Source organism: Nomascus leucogenys, chromosome 11, assembly GCF_006542625.1.
Source record: "Nomascus leucogenys isolate Asia chromosome 11, Asia_NLE_v1, whole genome shotgun sequence".
Classification (NCBI taxonomy): domain Eukaryota; kingdom Metazoa; phylum Chordata; class Mammalia; order Primates; family Hylobatidae; genus Nomascus; species Nomascus leucogenys.
This window is the reverse complement of record NC_044391.1, coordinates 42,636,598-42,644,119: the sequence shown is the minus strand read 5'-3', so window position 1 is coordinate 42,644,119 and position 7,522 is coordinate 42,636,598. Positions and strand designations below refer to the sequence as shown.

The following is a 7,522-nucleotide window of genomic DNA, read 5'->3' as shown; positions in this document are numbered from 1 at the left end:
CACAAACACGTGTAAATCAGCCCTAGAGATTTTTGAGTGGGGGACAGTCACCCAGAAAGACCAAGGGCTGAAGTCCTACGGTTACCCACTGGAGGTAACAAGCTTGAAATTTGGGCTTTCAGGTTAATTACACTAAGTAACAGCTGCTTGTAGGAGAAGGTACACAGAAGGCAATGGCAGTATGCAAACAGGTTAACTAGTCTCATGTTTCCAACCAGCTTCCTCCATCCAGGGCAGTCCTTCATGGGGAGATTCTTCTGAGACCATGTATGTGTGTGTGTGTGTTTGGGGGTGGGGGTGCTACAACACATCCATCAGGATGATCGTGAAACTGCCGACTCACCACTACCGCCCAGGCTTCCTTCTTCTCTTTCTTTATCCTTATCTGGTGCTTCTTGTGCCAACACCCTGGTGGCTTGTGAAGCCAGCAATAGAAAAGCCAAGAGTACTGGCCCCTGTAGCCAAATGTGAAGTATATTTCCTCTTTTATCTGTGAAAATACATGAAGCAAATGAAAAGGGCTAGCTTACTTCTGTCCTTCCTCTCCTCCCTTTCTCTCCTTTCCAAGAAAAGCTTATTGTGTAGTGACTAGGTACCTCGTCATACCTAGATTCTAGGTGCCTACAGTCCAGGCGTAGAGATTAGATACATGCATAAGTAACACTATTACAAGGCCAAAAGGGATAAGAGCCATACATCATTTCCAAATTGTGCCAAACATTTTCAAATACAGGACCTCCACATGCATTCAAGTCCATTTTCAGCTCCTTTTCAGCAACCTAGGTATCCATTTAGTATAAAACCAAGTAAGAATAATCTAATGGCTCCATCATGGTATGAAGGAAGTGTTCAGTCCCATTTGATCACTTATAGAATTTTAAAACACAGAATTTAAGGCCATAAAAGTGGTAGATCTCCTACTTTTGGAGTGCATGGTGTTTTTTATTTGTGAGACAGGGTAGCATTCTTGTGTGGTTATTTATTTACTGGCATGCAGTCTGCTATCTGGATCTCTATTACTGTACATGGCTCAGGATGCGGGCTTCAGGAATAAGCCTCCAGGATAATTGTTTCATTCCTCCAGAGGCTCTGGCACCTTTTAAAAGAGCATTGGTCCTGGCACATATGCCTCTCAGCTGCATCTGGGGTGCAAGGGTTTGGGCTGCATGGGAATGTAATTTACTGGTATTATTTCAGTGCAAAATGCAAAGTTGAGGAAGTCGTGTTGGTAGCTCCTGTACTGGTTTGGAGCATCCCCTCCCCTACTCGTCACTGTGAAGTTCAGGTAATTTGGAGACTCATCAATTTTATGATCTGGTCACAATGTAGCTGAACACCTACTTCATTATTTGTTAAAATTATTTGATAAAGAAAGTGAACACGACAAGTTCCTGTATCCAGGACAACCTATGTTCCAGGGTTTTGTCAGGAGCTGGTGCATCCCTTCATTTCTCTCTTATGCTTACACAGGTGAGTAGAGGACTGGGGATTTTCTGTTAGCTGAAAGAGATAGTTAAATGGGTTGTGCTTGTAAGTCTAATACACATCTGGTAGAAGAATATAGAGTTGAATAAATGTGCTTAGCCATACATGTGTTACCAGAAGCAACTTACTTAAAAGGCCTATGAGAGCTAAATGTTTTCCATGTCCTTCCTACCAATAAAGGAGGCTGCACTTAGCCATAAGTCATCCGATCAGCCATGCATCATGAAGTACAAACAAGCAGCCGCTACTTTTGGGTGATAACCTCAAGTACGTAATATAACTGTGTAACCCAATTCTTGAACCAGAGCAATTAAAATCAGCTTACTAGTAAAGAAAAAGTAGTAAGTAAAAGATTAATCATTGATAAATAAAAGCAGTTCAAAGGTTTTTAAGAAATAGATTTCCCAAAGCGTTTCCTTCTATATCTCTGAAATACATTAACAAATCCTAACATTAAAAAATAATGGACTCATCTGTGTTCTTCTTCCTGGTATTTTTAATTTCCAAAAGTATTTGTATACCTTTCCTATTGCTGCTATAACAAATTGCCCCCAACTTAGTGGTGTAAAGCAACACAAATTTATTCTCTTAAGTTTTGGAGGTCAGAAACCCTAAAATCAAGGTGTCAGCAGGATGCCTACCTTTTGGAGGTTCTAGGGAGAATTTGTTTCCTTGATTTTTCCACCTTCTAGAAGCTGATGATTTCTTAACTCATGACTGTACATCATTCTGACCTGTGGCTTCCATTGTCTCATCCCCTACCATGGCTCTGGCTCTCCTGCCTCACTCTGATAAGGACTCCTGTGATTACACTGGGTCCATCAGATAATCCAGGATAATGTCCCCATGGCAAAATCTTTAATTGAATCACCTCTGCAAAGTCTCTTTAGCTATGTAAGTAGCTAACATTATAGGTTCCAGGGATTAAGACATGAACATCACTGGAGGTCATTATTCAATCTACCACAGTCATTTACTCGGAGGAGTATTTCTCATTATAAATAGGGTTCTTGGTGGCTTTTGTTTCCACATTCAGGTTTTCTTATAATATATTTACCCATCTGGAAATTCAGCCATAAAAGTGGCATGTTCACGTTCTTTCTCTACCTCTCTTTTTACTCCTACTCTACTAAAGCAAAACTAAGAAAAAGCTATAAATATGGTGGGTTGCTGGATATAACTGCCTCAAAATATGCTGTATTATAATTCTTCTTCAGGCTATTTACATAAAATTACACGAGAATATATTTCGTAGCATTTAATGTAATCATCACTGCTAATTCTTGAAGATGTAGCATGAGGTTTATAAATCAATCAGATGTTATGAAATTTCTTATGCCCCATAGCACAGTTTCATTCAAGTTTATCATATTCATATTTTCAATTTAGAAAAACAATGAATGAACATTCTGAGATAGAGAAGTAACATCTTTGTTCTTCTGTACATCAAAGTATTGTGAGTGAACTAGCATTTGGGGAGCATAATATAATTTTATGCTGTTTATGAAAAGTAGTGAGTAGGTGCTGGATTGAGACATGCCAAGTTTCAGTCAAAAGTAAATTTTATGGCTGTATGTTAGGTCCCTTAAAACAGGAGAGTGTAATGGAAATTGTGACAGGCACTTAATTATAATGACACTACTCAGTGTGGATATAATAAATGTGTGGGGCTATTTCATAAACCAACCCTATGCAGCCAGGAAACCTGTGAGCAACAGAACAGTCACCAAACAGCCATGTCTTCTGAGTTTGCTTTAAAAGCAAGTAGGAAGAAAGAAGGCCTCCCAGATTCCACTGGATGTGATTCTTTGACTTGGAGTTGCACGATATAGAGTCCTACATTCAAACAGCAAAGTGGGAAGACAGGAACTCTCAGCAGTATGGGGTGTCTCCTATTGGTGCAAAAGGTCGGAAATGAAAGCCAATACCTTTAGAAGAGGGTGATTTGAATGAACATTGGAATAGGTGGTGCTGCCTGATTGGCAGCAGCAATTTCAATACAGGAGAATCTGCTAATAGAAGTTGGCAGTGGACCAGTTAGAAAGGACTTGTAGTAATTCAGTTAGCAGGCAATAAAGGTATGCAAAAGTATCGAAATATCTGAAGATAAGTGGTAGAGAAGTGATCTCCATACACATCATTCAGGACTCAAGAAATAGGAAAGCCTAGCCTCATGCCATTAAAGACTTGTGTGTCACATTATGGGCATAACAGATAGCATTTAGTCAAGTTTGGAACTAGAGAACTATGAAAATCAATAAAGGTTACATTTATTTAAGGAAAATAACTTCTTCATTTGATAAGAAAACATAGGGTATTGGGTGCCAAATAAATATTCCTGGATGAATTCTGCAAAACAAGCTCTGCTGGACAAGTCAACATGCTGAGGAAAGGAGGAGAGCAAATTGATAGAATCAGGATAGAACACCAGAATGGGAAGAGTAAGAGGGAGAGAGAAAGGGAGAGAGAGAGAGAGGGAGAGAGAGAGAGAGAGAAAGAGAGAATGAATTTAAATGTGGGCTACTCAGAGAATCTTGTTAAAAAATGCAAATTCTGATTCAGTAGGTCTGGGATGGGACCTGAACCCCTGCATTTCTGACAAGCTCCCAGGTAATGCTGATGTTGCCAGTCTGTAGACCACACTTTTCAGAATAAGGATTTCAAGAACTCCCAGTATGGGATTCACAGCACCTTGGGCATTTCTGAAGATAAAATGGAAGTCAAGCTGGTTTCTGTATTTCACAAAGCTTAAGAAGTAGTGGGAATTTATTTTACTTAGGACAAGATGGCACAAGTAAATTAAAATATTGAGTGACTTTGCATCTGCTTGTTACTCACTGGGATCCTGGCTTAAACTGCCCATCTTTAACACCTTCTAACTATGTGTCCTCAAGTAAGTTTAGGTAATCATCTCTGTCTTTGTCCCATCATCTGTAAAAAGGGACTGACAATAAAACCTACCTTGCAGGGCTGTTGGAAACTAAATCTGCAAACCTGGTGTACAACTTTCATGTTAAGAAGTCGGGAACTTTTCTGATTGAGGAATGGAAACTTGGTTGGGCTGTTTCTTAACCATGCACATAGCTACTTACAAAAGCAGATCTGAAGTCCAGGTTTCAACCCCCAGGTGAAAAGCTTTTCTTACCTCTTAATTCTAAAAATGCTTTTAAAAGTTTTCCAATAACTTAATCATAAAAATAGATGAAATATGAATCACACTCAAACTTCAAGCAAGCAATGCTATATTCATTTTCATTTTCTCATTAATCACTTTCTTCCTAAATTCTTGCAACCTGATCTGTGTCCCTACGTTATGCAGGGTCCACCCTTTCTGCACCCAACATGGCCGAACCTGATAGCCTAATAGCAAAGTTTATCCTTCTTGACCGTATTGTCTGCCTCTTATGAAAGTGTTTCTTTCATGACCTTTATAAAGGAACACTACCTTGACCCTCTTTCTTCATCTCTCATTGCTCACTCTCTCTGCCTTCTTGGCTCTCGGCTCTCTCTCTTCACTTGTTCTAATGGTAGACCTTCTTTACCTCAACCTTTTGTTATTTATACCCTTTTCTTATCTCTGTTTCTCTTTCTTGATAGTCTCTCAGATATATTATTCATTCCAGCATCTTCAATCCAAATTTACAGACTGAATCTTAGCATTAGAAAAGAACTTTATAATTGCATTTAATAACCTATAATGTGTATTTTTGCAGAATAAATTGAGTTTCAGACAAGATGTTTCCTGAGGGCCACACAGCACATGATCTGCAGAGCTGGAACCAGGATATGTGTCTTCCCAAACAGTCGGCATGGAATAGTCTGGGAGGAGCATGGGCTCTGGGTTCAGGCCATCACGCATGCTCTTTCTGGTCCCCTTCTTTTTTTTTTTTTTCATGCTTAATTCACTTTATTTTTCTTGTATAAAAACCCTATGTTGTAGCCACAGCTGGAGCCTGGGTCCGCTGCATGGAGACTCTGGTGTGGGTCTTGACAAGGTGGTCAGTGAATTCCTGATAGGGAGACTTGGTGAATACAGTCTCCTTCCAGAGGTCAGGGGTCAGGTAGCTGTAGGTCTTAGAAATGGCATCAAAGGTGGCCTTGGCGAAGTTGCCCAGGGTGGCAGTGCAGCCTCGCGCTGAGGTGTAGCAGTCATCAATACCAGCCATCATGAGCAGCTTCTTAGGCACAGGTGCGGAGACGATGCCAGTGCCCCTGGGTGCAGGGATGAGGCGCACCAGCACAGAGCCGCAGCGGCCTGTCACCTTGCATGGGACAGTGTGGGGCTTGCCGATCTTGTTTCCCCAGTGGCCTCTGCGCACGGGGACAATGGAGAGCTTGGCCAGGATGATGGCCCCACGGATGGCGGTGGCCACCTCCTTGGAGCACTTAACACCCAGACTGACGTGGCCATTGTAGTCCCCGATAGCAACAAACGCCTTGAACCTGGTGCACTGGCCGGCACGGGTCTGCTTCCGCACTGGCATAATCTTCAAAACCTCATCCTTGAGAGAGGCCCCCAGGAAAAAGTCAACGATCTCTGGTTCCTTAATGGGCAGGGAGAAGAGATAAATCTCCTCCAGGGACTTGATCTTCATGTCCTTGACCAAGCGGCCCAACTTGGTGACGGGCATCCGCTCCTTATCCTCGGCCTTGCCTCCGCGAGCTCCGCGACCCCGGCCCCGGATGCCACTGCCGAAACCTCCACGGAAGCCACCACGGTTCCCCAACCCACGGCCACCAGGGCCTCCAGGGCCCTCCGCTGCACCGGCGTCATCCGCCATTTGGTGTTTTCTCGGAAAAGAAGCTGGTCCTGCCTCTTCTTATTTGCCTGTGGAATTGTGCAAGCAAGTTAGCCTTTCTATGCCTCAATTTCCACTCCTGTAAGTGAGACTATCACTGGGTTTGGGCCATAATCCTGAAAGATACAATCCTGAATGCCATAATCCTGAATGTTGAAATCCTGAACGATCAAAACCCCAAAAATATAACTCTGGAAGAAATAATTTAAAAACATTTTAAAGACTTTAATTTACTCTTTTAAAAAGGGATTTATCTGAAACATAAAAACATGAAAGAACCCTTCATAGGCCACTTTATATAATAAAAAGGCAATAATAACATACGTATTTTTGAAAGTATAAACAGGTATAGTAATGACAGTTGCACAAGTATAACAGTTACTAGCAGACAAACCCTATTCGTAATAAATAAATAAAAAAGCAAAGTGTATCAATGCTTGTCACTATGGTTGGTAATTGTGTGCCCTCAGCGTCGTGACTGCGATCATCTGAAATACTGTGACAATCTAAGTCTTTTGCTGAGACCCATCTAAAACTATAATGGGTCAACACCACATATTCCTTCATTTATTGAAGAAGTTGTAATGTTTTTACATACACGAACAATGCTTACACACAAAGTCAACACTGTGATAGTGTGCTTTCCTGGAGTGAAATTTGCAAAAATGTATAAAACAAGTTATAACTCTCTAAAAGTCTTCACCCAATGTATATCTCCAGTACTGGAAATAAAGCAAAGATGAAATACATAGCAACATGGCATAGCAAATTGTAAAAATTAATGCTGACAATTAAAAATTGTAAAATTGTAAGAAACAACAACAACAAAAAAGAAACAATACCCTCCAGCAACTAAAAAGAAAATTTGACATATGAAAATATATTACAGGGATAGATTAGGGGTAGGTCCATAAGAGATGATGTCAACTTTTACAATTATTAGCTATACAGTTTGCCCTTGAACAACACGAGGGTTAGAGATGCCAATTCCCTGCATAGTTGAAAATCTGCATCTAACTTCTGACTCTCCTAAAACTTAACAAATAGTTGTTGACCAGAGGCCTCGCTGATAATGTAAATAGTCAACACATATTTTGTATGTTGTATGTGTTACATATATATATATATATATATATATATATATATAGTATTCTACAATAAATATAAGCTAGAGAAAAGAAAATATTGTTAAGAAAATCATAAGGAAGATAAAATATATTTATTCTAGAAAGTGAATC

At 40.4% G+C, this 7,522-nt stretch overlaps 1 pseudogene across 1 annotated transcript; it reads right to left on the bottom strand.

Moving 5' to 3' along the window:
* Positions 1 to 5,382: 5,382 nt before the first annotated feature.
* On the bottom strand, positions 5,383 to 6,266 carry LOC100584072 (annotated as a pseudogene). Its single transcript, XR_004032393.1, has one exon. The product of XR_004032393.1 is annotated as a 40S ribosomal protein S2 pseudogene (transcript).
* Between the last annotated feature and the right edge of the window lie 1,256 nt (positions 6,267 to 7,522).